This window comes from Polyodon spathula, chromosome 3, assembly GCF_017654505.1.
Source record: "Polyodon spathula isolate WHYD16114869_AA chromosome 3, ASM1765450v1, whole genome shotgun sequence".
Classification (NCBI taxonomy): Eukaryota; Metazoa; Chordata; class Actinopteri; order Acipenseriformes; family Polyodontidae; genus Polyodon; species Polyodon spathula.
In genome coordinates, this window is record NC_054536.1 from 40,468,334 (window position 1) to 40,484,969 (window position 16,636).

The 16,636-nt window shown below is 38.1% G+C and overlaps 1 protein-coding gene across 5 annotated transcripts in view; it reads right to left on the bottom strand.

Annotated features, from left to right (window-relative positions):
• The window catches only part of LOC121313087 (lanC-like protein 2), a 59,550-nt gene that overhangs the window by 39,411 nt on the left and 3,503 nt on the right, over positions 1–16,636 (bottom strand). The window contains exon 1 of one of the 5 annotated variants that reach the window (XM_041245237.1): positions 12,622–12,749. The exons of the other annotated variants lie outside the window; for them this stretch is intronic. The gene's annotated coding sequence lies outside the window, so the exon portion shown is untranslated. Of the gene's footprint in view, positions 1–12,621; positions 12,750–16,636 lie in introns of those variants that run through there. 5 annotated transcript variants of the gene reach the window in all.

Here is a 16,636-nt window from a genome sequence, read left to right on the forward strand (position 1 = left end):
ACATTTTTGTTTTATTCTATAAACTACTGACAACATTTCTCCCAAATTCCAAATAAAAATATTGTCATTTAGAGCATTTAGTTGCAGAAAATGACAACTGGTGAAAATACCAAAAAAGATGTAGTGTTGTCAGACCTCGAATAAAGCAAAAACATTAAGTTCATATTCATTTTTAAACAATTCAATACTAATGTTTTAACTTAGGAAGAGTTCAGAAATCATTATTTGGTGGAATAACCCTGATTTTCAATTTCCACCAGTCTTTCACGTTGATGTTGGGTGACTTTATGCCAATCCTGGCGCAAAAATTCAAGCAGCTCGGCTTTGTTTGATGGCTTGTCACTATCCATCTTCCTCTTGATCACATTCCAGAGGTTTTCAACGGGGTTCAGGTCTGGAGATTGGGCTGACCATGACAGGGTCTTGATCTGGTGGTCCTCCATCCACACCTTGATTGACCTGGCTGTGTGGCATGGAGCATTGTCCTGCTGGAAAAACCAATCCTCAGAGTTGGGGAACACTGTCAGAGCAGAAGGAAGCAAGTTTTCTTCCAGGACAACCTTGTACTTGGCTTGATTCATGCGTCCTTCACAAAGACAAATCTGCCCGATTCCAGCCTTGCTGGAGCACCCCCAGATCATCACCGATCCTCCACCACATTTCACAGTGGGTGCGAGACACTGTGGCTTGTAGGCCTCTCCAGGTCTCCGTCTAACCATTAGACGACCAGGTGTTGGGCAAAGCTGAAAATTGGACTCATCAGAGATGACCTTACTCCAGTCCTCTACGGTCCAATGCTTATGGTCTTTTGCAAACCTCAGTCTGGCTCTTCTTTGCTTCTCACTGATGAAAGGCTTTTTTCTAGCTTTGCACGACTTCAGCCCTGCACCTAGGAGCCTGTTTCGAACCGTCCTCGCCGTGCACTTCAGCCCAGCTGCCATTTGCCATTCTTTTTGTAGGTCACTTGATGTCATCCTACGGTTGCTGAGTGACATTCGAATGAGTTGGCGGTCATCCCGGTCAGTGGAGCGTCGTTTTCACACTCTGACGGTCTGTAGCTTTGTTGTCCCCAATGTGTGCTGCTTGACCTTGTTCTTATGAAACGCCGTCTTTGAAATTTTAAGGATGGAAGCAACCCAACGCTCACTGTATCCCTCTGCCAGTAAAGCCAGAATTGAACCCTTCTTTTCCTCACTCAAAACTTTCCTTTTCAACTCTTTGGGCATGGTCAATGGTTATTTTTTTATTCCAATTACTTTTGAGGTACTACTAGCACTGTTTTGCCATCCAGCTGGTCCTATTGCAAGAGGATAGTGATGACCACAGGAGTGGTTTTTATACTTTTCCTCGTTAAATAAGATTTGGTTCAGGTGATCCCCTAATCAGTACCTCATTCAGTAGAATGAGGTGTGCCTGTGTTGGAATTCAACAGACACTGGAATGGAATGGCTGCCATACATGTAGAGATGCTGATTTAAGAAAAATTTGCAGTGGTCTCTTAATTTTTTCCAGAGCTGTGTGTATGTATATATATATATATATATATATATATATATATATATATATATATATATATATATATATATATATATATACACACAGAGAGAGAGAGAGAGAGAGAGAGAGAGAGAGAGAGAGAGAGAGAGAGAGAGAAAGTATTCAGCCCCCATCCCTTTTTTCACATTTAAGAGTCTCACAGTCTGGGATTTTAATGCATTAGATTATTTATTATTTATTTGTGAGTCACACATTCTTCTTCACAGAGTCCCCCCCCCCAAAAGAAAGAAAATAGTAAACAGTAAAATAATAAAAATAAAAAAAATAAAAAAACTAAAATGTCATCATTTTTTAAGTATTCATCTCCCTGGGTCAGTATTTGGTTGAACCACCTCTGGCAGCTATTACAACCAGTAGTCTTTTCGGATAAGTTTCTATTAACATTGCACACCGTGATGGAGCAATATTTGTCCATTCCTCCTTGCAAGATTGCTCAAGTTGTGTCAAGTTAGTTGGGGAACAGTGATGGACAGCAATTTTGAGGTCTTGCCATAGATTTTCAATGGGATTAAGGTCAGAACTCTGACTGGGTCACTCAAGGACATCTATTTTCTTCATTTTAAGCTACTCCAGTGTTGCTCTGACAGTGTGCTTTGGATCACTGTCCGCAGTTTGAGTTTTTTGGCAGAGGGACAGAGGTTTTTATCCAGGATTTCTCTATATTTTGCACTCTCTATATTTGCGCCACAAATGCCGCTTAAAGTTCCACTTTAGTCTCATCATACCACAAGACGTTCTGCCACATAACTGCAGTATCTTCTAGGTGACGTTTTGTGAACTCTTTGCAGGCAAGGATATGTTTTCTTTTCAGCCAGGGCTTCTTCCTTGCCACTCTCCCATAAAGGCCCTTTTTGTGGAATGCCTTGGAGATTGTTGATACATGAACATTATAGTCCATCGAAGCCACTGACTTCTGTAACTCATTCAGTCACAAATAGCCTCAGAGTAGCTTCTGTAAGAATTGCCCTTCTTGTCCGGCAACTAAGTTTAGAGGGGCAGCCTGACCTAGGCAGTGTGGTGGTAGTTTCGTAGTTTTCCCCACTTCTGTACGATGGACTGCACTGAGCTCCGAGGGATGTTCAATGCCTTTGAAATGGTTTTGTACCCTTCCCCAGATTTGTGATTCTCTATAATCACATCCCTGACTTGCTTAGAATGCTCTTTTCGTCTTCATTTTGTATTCTTTCTTTTGAAAGTCTCTACCATACTGTGAGACCATAGAGAGAGAGCGGTATTTATCCTCAAAGATTAATTTAAAGCAGGTGATCCACTAATTTCTTATACAGGTGGAGTCCATCAACAAATTGTGTGACTTGTTGAGGTAATATATTGCACAAGAGGAAATTTAGTCTTGCAATTGACTGCAAAAATTATTTCAAATTCTGAATCTGAGACTCTTGTGAAAAAAGGGATGGGGGGCTGAATACTTTTTCAAGACACTGTATACATACACACGTGAATTTACAGATTTTCAAGAATCTTAGCTTAAAAGACACAGACACGGCAATGCTATTAATTCAGAAAAATATGAAAACACACAATCCTGTCTCGTCATGCGAACGGTCTACTGTTAGTATATAACAGTTCAAAGTGTGCCTGCGTTCATATGTATATCTACACAGACAGAGACTGTTTAAACTACTATGCCATAGAGTTTAAACATTAATAAAAATGTACCACAATGCACATCTCTGGAGATTATTAGCTTTTGTGTTAACAATCGTTTAGTATTTTATGGATGGGACGCGAAATTTTGGGCATGAATGGACAAACAGAAAAGTTAGCGTGACCTCTGGGTAAAGACACATACAAGTGTTTTTTTAAAAACATTCTATGAAGTGACAACCCTATTTAAACTATATAAATATGTTCTTACCCCCTCACATCAAGGAGCATTCATTTTCGTAATATGCAAACTGGATAATATGCAAACCGGACCCTCTACGTGTGAATCATACCACCCAATATCGCTAATTAATGTAGATCTAAAAATTCTAGCCAAAACAATAGCCTTTAGACGTGAAAAAAATCCTGCCTTCTTTGATTAACACAGACCAAGCTGGCTTTGTTAGGGATAGAATCAGGAGTACTAATTTAAGGCTTTTTTTCACATTGTCCATGAGGCTGAGCGCTCAGACAATCCAGCTGTCGCGTTCTCACTCGACGTGAAGAAGGCTTTTGACCGAGTCGAGTGGGGTTACATGCAAAAGTATCAGAACATTTTAAATGTGGTTACTACTTTATAAATTGGGTTCGTACTCTGTATAACAATCCTCGAGCTAGAGTCTGCACAAATTGAATTATCTCAAACTCATTTCCTCTTTCCTGGGACACCAGACAAGGATGCCCACTATCTCTCTTACTATTTGCATTAGTAACTGAGCCCCCAGCTGATAAAAATCAGGGCTAACATAAATATTATGGGTTTTGACATAGGAGACAAAAATCACTGCTGATATTTTATTGTTTCTGACAAAACCACAAAGTTCATTAAAAGCTCTTCTTGAAATTATTGAGGATTGTGGTAGTATTTCAGGATATATGAAACTGGTCAAAGTGAGATCCTTCCCCTAACAGGCACAGATTATTCTCAACTAGAATTGCTCTTTCCATTCAAAATCAAAGCTAAAGGAATTAAATATCTTGGAATCCATAGACAGTCACTTTAACAACCTCTACAAGCTAAACTATATTTCACTAAATTGACAAGTAAGATGGTCAACCTTATAGGGTTGGACAATAATGACATTTTCAGCAATTCGTTATCGTCTGTAAATTATCACGATAATCATGATTTATCAGTCGAATAAATAAAATATACAAAACGATTGTAATTTATCCAATTTATACTTGAGCAACATAACAACCGCCAGTCTAACTGACTGAGTTTAGAAGAAGAAAAATTAGACGGTATATGCGCCAAGTTTTTTAATTTCTGGTGGGTGCCCAGAATAAACGAGTATAAAAATGCACATATTGTAATTTATATATTAATAAATTATGTTGTTTTCCTATAAAATAATACACATATATTTAAGCATATGTTAATTTGAGAACATTTATTTCATTAAAAAAATAAAGTGCCACCAAATGTACAAATATAACTAAACTAAATTGCTAACGTTACCTGGAAGCATTTGTGTTATTTACTTGTGTGGCAAATGTGCCAATAAGAATCAAATTACGTGCCAGACCAAATCAAAGTTAGCACTTACTGAACAAGGACGCAAAAGCATTCAGGGCAATAAAACACAAGAAAAATTCCAAGCGAAATCTCACGGAACCAAAACAAGCCTTTTTCGCTGTTTAAAAAGCAGCTATCGCTTGTTGACTACAAGCGGGTTGAGAAGGGGGAGTGGTTTGCTATCGCCCGATCAAATCTACTCAATTCCAGCTATAAATCACATCACAAGTCTTTCACAGGACTGGATTTTATAGTCAACTTCGAACTTGTCGAAAGCTATCGCGTATTAAGTAAATAGTTTAAAAAAATACCACTAAACATCCTGACACTTGCAAAAAAAAAAAAGTACATGCCTCAAGACGCTCCACTGACCTCATATATCGAAATTATTATTTATTTAAATTAATAATTTACAGTATCAAATATTACTATATGTATTATTCCTATTATTATCATAATATATGTTGTGTTTGTTGCACCCTTAAACGAAACACACACAAGACCGTTTTCTTCTTTAGCTTTTCTTTTGCACAGTTCGAGTTAAATGTTCAATAAATCAATACACATTTTTTCTTCAATACGTACAAACAATAACTACTCAGGTTTGCGTGGAGTAGTGTCTCTTTCAGTAATGGTAAAGCCGTTTAGATATATTTTCTTTTATTTCTTATCTTTGTAGTACACTACAACTACGGACGGTACACTTTTTTTTAAGTCCATGGACATATTTACACATCTTCTGTGACATCACCTACCTCTCTTCAATTTATTAATTTCTTAAAGGGACACTGCTCCATTACATTGAACTTCGATCAAATTCAAGTCTAACAAATGTAAACAAACTAGAATACTAATAAAGAAAGTATGAATGTTTTAACCACTTTAAAGATTAACTTTTAGTTTTAAACATTTGGTTACTCTCATAAAGTACTTCAACATATTGGCCTACACAGAAACATTACATGAAGCCCAAATTCTCGGCATGTAAGAACAAGTCCACCGTTCCAGTACAAAGGAACACATTTTGGCTATACCATGTCAACATGCCAAGCGGTCCCCTCGAAACTTATAAATCCGTGTAGATAACAAAAGTACGTAATACCTACAAATGTCTCGCCATTTTGCTCCAGATGTAAGATTTAGATAGGCAGTTTCCTACATATGATATAGGAATGCTCCAAACTTCAACCCTGGTGTCAATCTATAGAGAGAACGGTGAGTAAGGAGCTACAAAAAAACTACATTTAACCGATTAACTGCTATCCTGGGGTATTATACAGAATTAAATCTTTCAAACCTAAGAATGAATAACTTTTCTAGCCTGGCTATGGTGGCTGATAAAAGATGTATAGCATTTAAGTGGAAAGAAGAGGATCCCCCCACCGTTTCTCAATGGATCCACAAAGTAAATATGTGTTGCCCCAAGAGAAAATAACATATGGGCTAAGAGGTAGCCTACACTTATTTGATAAAACCTGGGCCCCCTGGTTATCCCATATAGACTCTCTAGAACCTGCTGTATTACATCCACAAATATAAAAGCTGTAATGGTATTTTACAATATTCTGACTGTATTGTATCACTGTATATTGAATGCATGAGAAATGTTAACACATGACCCAGTTTGTTACTATGTTTTTATTGTATAACAAAAATTGTAAATAAAAAAAAAAAACAGCCAAAAAACAAAGACAATTGCTCCTAAGGACGCAAACAAGGTTTGAGCAATGCAACAATCTACTGCACAGAATGTCCTCAGTACGCCACAGCTTTCTGTTGACGTCAAGCTACCGGGTATCAACATCAGATCTCCTAACTGTGAGCCAACATACATTGTTGTTGAAGGTCTTGTCTTTTATTCAGTGACAGGTGTTTGTCAGTGAAAATGTAGAGCTATAAAAGTGTGGCATTATTTTAGTCAATCTACATGTAAATTGTGAGCTACTGCATTAAGACTAAAACACTAAACAATGAAATTTGTTTAATTCAAATTTATGTTTCACAGTAGCTATAACTTACTAACTATTGTACAACGAAGCAATAGTGGTGGAACAATTCTGACATGTGGTCAGCGCCAATACCCAGACTAGGATATGGTGCCACAACCCTGACACCCTGGAGGAAGTCATAAAACTGGCAGAGGACTTCGAGGACTCCCCAGTTTCTGCCCGAATTGGGATACTGTTGGCTCCTGCCTTTCGAAGCAGCCGACCTCTACCTCTCTCTCCTCCAACACCACCACCACCATCAGTCCTGTCACCATCAGTCTGATTACCCCAATGGGCCCACTTGCCTCCCCTCCATGGAGACCAAGGTTGGCCCCCAGCTGGGGTAGAGGTGCTGCCCCTACCCCGTTGCCATACCAGCAGCGGGACAGATTCTTAACCCCTGTTCCCTCAGTCCCCCCGATTTGTTTTAGGTGCAACCAACCGGGACATCTGGCTAGGTCATGCCCCGCTGCCATGAAGTGTGACTTAGCCGCATGTAATTAGGCACCGGAGATAGGTAAGCGTGGGGATAATGGTCAGGTGGGCCCTTGATGTGATTGATGATTGATGTGGTTTTAGGTAATGTGAAAAACCGCACATTAGTGGACACGGGCTGTGAGCAAACCTTAATTAGAACAGCTCTCCTGCGCGGTGTGTCGTGGCGGCCACTAGGTCAGGTGGCCATCTCCTTTATCCATGGAGACACGGCGGCATACCCCACCCTAAAAGTATACTTATCGGTAGGACCAATAAAATGTCATATAGTTGTAGGGATGGCGGAAAGGTTCTGGGCCAAGACTGACCAAAATTCAACGAACTGATGCAAATAATGGCAGTCTCAGCCGCACACATAAACGTGGCAGAAAAGAAGAAAAGGGAACTAATTGGTAATGTGTTTCCTTTTCACACGGAAATGTTTTCCCCTATTTTCCATCCTAGAAAAATGAATAAGGTGAGGTGGACCGCAAAATGGGAGGGACCACCTTTGAGACAAGGCTGGGGTCTGGTGGGAGAGTGCTTGAATGGTAACAAACACCAGTCAAAGGGAGTCGGAACGCTGTGTGACCGAGAGGGCGAGGTTACTGGGCCATCCAGGGCAGATGCTACTCCAGCCCCTCTCAATATACCGGACATGTGGTACTCAAGCGAGGACATAGTGTGGGGCCAACACAATGATCCGTCACTAGTTCACGCTTGGTGGCAGGTCCGGTCTATTGAAGGTAAGGATCTTGATGGCGCAGATGTCTGAAAAAGAGACAGCTGCAGTTTTGGTTGATGTCCTTTACTGCAGATCCCGACAAAATAAACAATGTGATTTGTGTGCAGACATTCTATTTTATCAAGTTCATATTATTATATTACTGTATTACTACAATAACAGTAGTCGTAGTAATATACATGGTACGGTGGTTTTGTTTTTTTTTCAAAGCAGAAACACAATTAATAAAATGTATTTATTTCCATTCTTATAATTAAAACTAACTACTTGACAATAGTATATTCTTCGTGGTGACAAGAACATAATTTTGCAAAATATTTCTTTCACCTACGGGAAACTACTTGTCCTAATCCAGTTTCCCAGGACTATTTTTCGACATAAACGGTAACTTTTTGGGTTGGAAAACCTTTATAAAAGCAGTTTTCCCCCTGCATAAAAATAAATAAATCTTTTTTAATATTTAACAAAATGCATAGCCCACGGCATACATTTAAAAGTCTGAACTTGAAAAATCAAAAAGAGTGGAGTAGATGTGCCCTATAGCCTGGAAATCGCAAGTTCGAATCCAGGATGTCGCAGCCGAATGTGCCCTAGGAGTAGGGAGGGCTTAGGTCGGCAGGGCAATCCACGGCTCACCGCGCATCAGCGACCCCTGTGGCCGATAGGGCGCCTGCGGTTCTGCAGTGGAGCCACCAGATCTGTTGTGTCCTCCGGCACTATAGGTCTGGTGACATCGCTGTGGACCCACAGTCCGAAAAATAACGGCTTGGCAAGAGCACATTTCAGAGTACGCTTGCTCCAGCGAGCCGAGGATACAAATAATAATTGGGCATACTAAATTGTGGAGAAAACCAGGGTAAAAAATAATTTTTAATAAATAAATAAATAAATAAATAAATAAATAAAGAAAGACTAAACAGCATGGTCTAGTGTTTTGCAGACAATTTATATATCATATATATACAGCTTGGGAGCATTAAAACAAAACACACTTTCTCCTCTTCTTTTCAATTTTACCATTGGGAGGCACAAAAGTTCAGCATTAGCCAACTTTAAAGTGTGCAGAGGTTTATATGGGACAGACTCTCTCTTAGGTACTCTGGTGCTGAGCCATTTGGTGCTTTACATGTTAATAGTAAGATATTAAAATCAATTCTAAAATGTATTGGAAGCCAGTGCAATGAGGCCAACACAGGAGTTATATGAGCCTGTTTTTTTCATTCTAGTCAGAACCCTAGCTGCTGCATTTACAAGCTGTAAGCCTGATAAGACATGATGTGGAAGTCCAGCAAATAAAGCATTGCAATAATCAAGTCTTACTGAAACTAAATCATAAATTAGTTTCTCAGCATCAGCCAAGAAAGAAAAGACCTAATTTTAGCAATGTTAGATAGGTGATAAAAAAGACACTTTTAGAATTTTTCGAATATGTGCCTCAAAACTCAAACCAGAATCAAATATAACCACACGTTTCTTACATCAGATTTTATTTTAGAGGTCATTTTAGAGGGAGTTTGCAAGCTCTAGTTGTTGCTGAGAACCTAACAGCAGGACTTCTGTCTTATCTGAGTTTAATTGCAAAACATTTTGAGACATCCAACTTGATGTCAGCAAGACACTGTAGTACAACTGAAATAGCAGCAGAGTCACCAGGTTTTACAGAAATATAATGTTGCATATCATCAGCATAATAGTGAAAGTCTATACTAGGTTTACAAATGATTTCCCCCAGTGGCAGCATATACAAAGAAAATAATACTGGATCAATAACAGAGCCCTGGGGTCACCACAAGTAATACTGGATAACCTTGAAGAAACAAAATACTGTCTGTTAGTGAGATATGAGATATGACTTAAACCAGTTACCTGTCAGGCCAACCCAGCGTTTCAGACGATCAATCAAAATAGCATGAGCCACAGTATCAGATGTAGCACTGAGGTCTAAAATAACTAGAACGGATATGGAGTTAGAGTCAGCACTCCTCAGTAAGTCATTCAACACTCTGACAAGGGCAGTCTCGGTACTATGAGCAGATCGAAACCCTGACTGAAATCTTTCAAGGACATTGCTATTGTCCAGATATATGTTAAGCTGTTTGACTACTACCTTTTCATGAACTAAGTTAGGTTTTTTAAGTAAAGACTTAACCAAATCAGTTTTGAAGGCAGCAGGAACTATTCCTGTTGACAAAGATCAAAGAGTAGGAATTGGATCCAATTAAGAGGTTGAGGATTCCATCTGCATTACTAATGTATTCAAATCATTCGGAGTAATCACAGAGAATGAGTCCGAAACAGAGCCAGTCAGTCTAAGGGGCACATCTAAATAAGAACCATCTTGAGGAATTAGATCCCTAATATTAATAACTGGATTCTGAAAATACTTCAATAATTCAGTATAGGGAAGAGCAGCTGGTCATGGAGTTATTAATCTGTCAATTGTAGAGAAGAGTATTCTGGGATTATTTTTATTAACATCAGTGAGATTTCAGAAGTAGCAACGTCTGGACGCCTTCAAAGCTTCATTGTATTTTAACAGATGTTTTTTCCAAATATCATAGTAAATGTGCAATTTAGTAGCCCTCCATCTACGTTCAGATTTGCGACATTCACTTTTCATTATGTATAAGGCACTATTAACTGAAGGTGCTGTTTTTTTTAGGAGGAACAGTTTGAGTTTTAACCGGGGCCACAACATTAAATTCACTTGTTAAAAGGTGGTTAAAGTTGTCAACTAACTCATCAGTAGGAAGAGAGTGGATAGTGGTGAGTGGCGATAGTCTCACTATTTCGGAAAACCTTGTTAGTGTTGAAGAATTTATTCTATGAGTTTTAATAGTACGTGTCACCCTCTTCTTGGATAAAGGCAGTATAGCATTGTGGTAGTGTGCCCGCTCCTGTGCGTCTTTATGTTTATATGTTGTATGTTTAATGTGGGTGTATATGTATAGATGCACAAGATATAATGTGGGTTATGAGCAATGTAGATTTGTATTTAGGCACAAGCATTGTACATCACTTCACATGCAGATAGAATGTGTATAATGTGTGTCACGGGAGTGCACTAATTAATTCACACGCAGATGTACCGAGACTCCATTGAATGATTGATTAGCAATTGAGTCTCGGTACAGATGCATAAAAGGTGCATGTTTTCACCCACTCGGGGTTGTTGTGTGTTCGAGATTGGAGAACGGGAGACAGAAGGAGAAAATAATTAACTAAAAACAAATGCTACTTGTGCGAGAGAACTCGTACGATACTTGTTTTTGGGGTTCATCCACCGTTTGTTAGTCTGTCTATTTGTTTGACCAACTCGTCGTTTGTTTGTGGTGTCAGTGTTTTGTTTTTGTTAAAACTATTTTCTGTTTATTTTCTGCTATTAAACTGTGCAGCAGCATCTTCATCATTTCACCCGTCCTGTCTGTGTCCATTACTTCCTGGTTCTGACGTCACCACTCAGCCAGACTGCCACAAGCGTAAAAATGAATGCAAAAGTCAGAGACAGTAAGATCTTCAATTAACAAATTTTGAATATCGAGGCCCCAAGAAATGCCCAAATCTAAGGTATGTCCATGATTGTGTGTAGGTCCTGTAACATTCTGAATATAATCAAGAGAACCTAAAAGCCTTAAAACTTCCAGTCTTAGAATCAGATTCAATGTCAACATGAATATTAAAATCTCCTAGCAAAATAATTTTATCATGTTTTGTAGATAATGTAGACAGGAAATCAGCAAATTCTGACAAAAAATTGTGAAAGATTCAAATGAAGAGTGCCATCTTTCTTATATGCAGGTCTTCCCCAAAAGCAGTCCCAACTGTCTATAAAGCCAGTGCTTTAGCCAGTTGATTAAGGCTTCAGTTCTACTGAACATTTCTTCCACTTTGCCCAAAACAGGCAGCAAACCTGAAAGACAGACTTTTTACCCTACTGCTTTTAAATTAGTTGTGAGAGATTTGAACCCTTCTTTTAGCTCAGATTTTCTATCCCTGACATCATTGGTTCCAATATGCACAATAATAACAAGCATTTTTTAAAAGTCCTTAAAAGACTGTCCGTTCTTGATTCCACATCTTTGACCCTAGCCCCCGGAAGACAAGTAACAGTCCTGTTTAGTGGGTCTATGCAGGAAAAATCACTATCAACATAGCGTAGAGTGGAATCACCTACTAAAAGCACCTCACTTTTGCCATCTTCAAATTCTTGATCTGTCCTCAAAGAATCTAATCTGTTAGACGGACATACTTCAGTGTTCTTCCTTTTTTTCTGTTCCTGGTAGAAACCCAGTTCCCTTTTTCTTCAGCTAGACCATTTGGAAGCTCTTCTGTATCCCCTGTATTAGCAAGACTAACCCGTTCTGCTGGCTCACAGTTTGTAATACCAGGAATCCGAGAGCGGTTAAACAAATTAAACCTGGCATCATTGGAGGTTTCTCCTTCCGAGTCCAGGATCAGTCATGTATTATTACATTATCTGAAACTGGTATCTATAAACTGCTCATTTGAATGAACACTTCTCATTGTGCAAAGTTGTCTTTCAAGGGAGACAATACTTTCTGACAGAGTCTGATTAGAAATACATTTTTCACATATAAACTTATCCTCGAAGCAAGTAGCATTTACTACAATGTACATTTCACAGGATAAACAAACCATAGCTTGCTTTTCACCTTCCATTTTGCTGATTCTCAGTCTGCTGTTACTTCAGGAAGTGGATTGCAGGCCTCAAGAATCCAAGGTGTCCCCAGCAATGTCCAGCAACCCTACTGATCCAACCAAGCCAGTCCAGGAGATACAGTATAAATATAAAACACAATAAAAAACACTGCCTGCTCATTAGATATTCATCTAGTCATATATTCATAAACAAGGTCAAAAGGTCTCTAAAAGGTCAAAGGTCACCAATCAAATTTTGACATAAACCATTGTAATAATACTACTTAGGCTATTCATCTCTGCACATTTAGGCTACACTGGTCCTCATATTCACATTTTTTCTTTATGAGAAACCAAATTTATAAAGCTATAGCTTAGCCTACTTATCACCTTTGCATAGTGACAATAAAGATTAATTTATAAGCCTAATCAATGTGTCGCTTGTTTACTTTTCAATACCGAGATCCAACAAACATGTGGAGGTTTTTAAGAACACAGATTTGACAAATCGAATAAACACATGCACTTTAATAAAAATGTCTGCCGTTTTCTTTAGAAACTATCACTGAATTCCCTTATGACACCGCAAAATTTTAATTTTTTAATCTCCCGATAGGTTATAGGCTATATTGCCCATCCGCTTTGTATTGGCACATTCCCAAAATCAGCTCTGTGATTCCTAGTCATTTACGGTATAGCTTGTGTTGAATATTATTTTTTGATACAATATAGGCCTATGTTATTTATTTATTTATTAATTAAGGACAATGTTTTGTGCTGTTTCAGCTTGCAGTATAAACCAGTTTCGGTAGCTTTTCTTTTAATGTAGGCTACAGATTCCGCATCCTCCATGTATTTTTTTCTACATGTTTACAGTTAACATGTTTGTATTATTTTGAGTAAAAGAAAATGTTCTAAAAAAAATCTAGTTTGTTTATTTAAGAGATTGTGAAGATAGCTGTTTCTTGTTTTAGATTTTTTAGATTAAGGGATTAATTGGTCAATGTGTTTTCTTTTGATATTTCACTGTTGTGGATGTGCGCCAGTAATCACCAAAAATAAATCTTCACACTGGGGGAAGGGAATTTGAGTGATTGACATGCTGTTGAATGAGTGGAGGTGGATCAACACTTATTCAATCTGTTGTGGGGGAGGGGTATTAGGAAATGTGTTCTATGTTACGTTGGGGTGTGTAAGGATTATTTTGTAAACCTAAAAAATACACATAAAGAATGTACTGTGAATATAATGTTTATTTGAAGAAATTGCATACAAAAACAAATGCTTTCAGTTTTTACACAATACACCACAGTGTTTAACATCACTTCATGATGTCTGACCTTCCAGGCATTCAGAGATGTTCGTTTATTCGATCCATTATGAGCTTGTTGTGCTGTGGTTCCACTCTGAACCGCCTGTGCAAGTATCCCCATAGGATGTGCTTCAAGTTCGTAGGCAGCCCTTTTTTGCCTCTGGATCCATCGTAATTTGTTGCCCACTCGTGATACCGTTCAGTTGTAATGAGCACCCTGAACAACACTGCAGCATATCCTTCCTCTCCTCCTCGGCTCAAGACATGGACTTCCACTTCCTTTTCCAGGCTAATGCTGTTGACTACAATGTCTGGCAGAACTGTGGCACTGCATAGTACCTGGTTTTGCACGGCGTCCAGTAAAGGGGCAGGTATGGCAGCCACAAAGGGATCTTGGGTGAAATGCACGTCGTCTTGCAAAAAAGTACTCTAATGCCCAGGGTATGCAACCCGCTCTTCTGGTATTGCTTCGCACATCTGTAACTGTAATGCACCCAAATATGTACCTTACTATATATTATAATTAGGTTCATTCTCATTGTGACTCTACATTCGTTCAAGGTGTTCTCTCACAACTTTGGTAATAGATCTGACTGCATCGTGCAGTTGTACAATTTGCCGCTTCAGGCTGTTAATGCTTCTCCATTGTTTTTCGTTCTGCAGCACAAGCTTTTTCAGAATAGAGTTCTTTGTGGGGTGAGCAGGTACAATGTGGGTTCGCTGCTGATTAGGTGAAATACGGTCAGGTTGTTGCGGCGAAGGGAGCTATGCGATGACATTTGCCTGTGTATGAAAATAAAACATATTTTAGTATAAGCAGTAGCATACACTTCCCAAACAGCACAAGCTTTAAAGGGAATTTAATGTTTAAAATTGAGTTTACTTATTTTGGAGTTGAAGTAGCCCAATACAACCTGATCACTACACTTAGCCTACATATTTTATTGTTTTTAGAATATCTGAAAAATGTTGTACCACACAAGTATTCATGTGTTGTTTGTTTGACTGTGTTCCAAGACCCTTTGTAAACGAGGCCTTGGTCTCAACAGGTAAATTTCCTGGTAAAATTAATTAATTAATTAATTAAAAATGTGTAGCCTATAACATCACACCTTTGGCTTATGGCAGCTTTCATTGTTACAAAGCTTAATTTTTCTTTTCTTCTGAACGTCATTTTTGATCTGCTGTCTCCAACTCCGCTTTTGATTTACGCGTTTATCAGCATCTGGTAAAATAAAAAGTACAAGATAGATTAATGAATTGCATCAGTACATAGCAAAAAATGAGAGCTTCCCAGTATTCAACAGTAAAATCTAATTTGTGAGCAAAAAAAAAAAAAAAAAAAAAAGCTTACCACCAAGCTTCATAATTTTCACTGGAAAGGTTTCCTTCTCTTTTCCCTTCTTTCGGAGAACCACGTTGCTGCCCTGCTTCAATATTCCAACAATGTCTTTAGTCAAGATGATGTTAGTCTTGTTCAGTTCACATCCAATGTAGGACACAAGGGCAAACTTGGGTACACTGTAGAATGTGCGGGTCTCCACTGTTTTGCATCCAAATCGAGCTCACCAAAATGAGTGATGCAGGCATGTAAACGTACTGAATGACGCAACAGCCAAGTAAACGGCGCAAGGTCCCAAAATTATATCCAAATAATGACTGTTTTATTTTGTATTTTTTGTCTGCAATGTGTAAAAACAAAACAACTGCATCATAAAGAAAATACCGCTGCATAAGGATTACCTTTCTACCACAGAATATGTTTTTTTTTTTTTAAATCAGGCGAGAGAAGTGGCTTATAAACAACAAGTACAAACCTTTCTTGTCATGTTTATTTTAAGTTAAAGCTGCCAAATGTCCTGGGAAAATATGCATTAAATTATGTTTTTACATGTCAAACTTCAGGCTACCCTAAGTTTTGTTTTGTTTTATTAGCTATTACTGATATAAGCAAATATTTGTGGAATGGTTTTAGTAGCCTACTGTATATATTTTTGTTTTCTTAAAAAAAAAAAAAAAAGGCAACTTTTTATAATAAGGAGGAAAACGTAAAACCACCTGCACGTGCATAATGCATGTATCCAGTTCTTAAGAAAAAGCATGCTTTAACTTAATGATATACGCTCCTGTACAGTTTATTTATTTTGGGCTATTGCCTTACACAAAAGAGTTTGCTAGAGGTTATCTTGCCCTTTTATTATTCGTCAGTTTTAGCTTGTGACCTCGAACCTGCTATTGTAGTCAAATCAGTTTCTAACTAGGTACTGCCCTCTAGCGGTCAGAAAGACGCTTAACAAGCCCCAACGCAGTGACAACGTACCGTAAAACGCAATATCTTATTGTATTTTTATAGAAGGCATGCAGTATTTACTATAAATAGGCAGTTGATTAAAGAGTGGGGGCTGTACGTTACCATTACTGCCGAAAATTACGGTAACTAAATTATTTTTATGTACGAGGTCTGTCTGTCAAAATGTTTTTTAAAAATCTGATGTTTAATAAAAAATATGCATGTAGTTAAAACATGATGTATACTATACTGTTATTGATACAAATCCTTTTGAGTTATTTTATTAATGTATATCTCTAATAAAACGGCATTTGTCAAAAATAAAATGAAATAAAACTTTTGTGAAAATAAAACATTTGTGAAAATAAAACGAAAAATTATACAAAATAAAACGAATTTCACAGGGCTGTGGTTATCAACATCAATT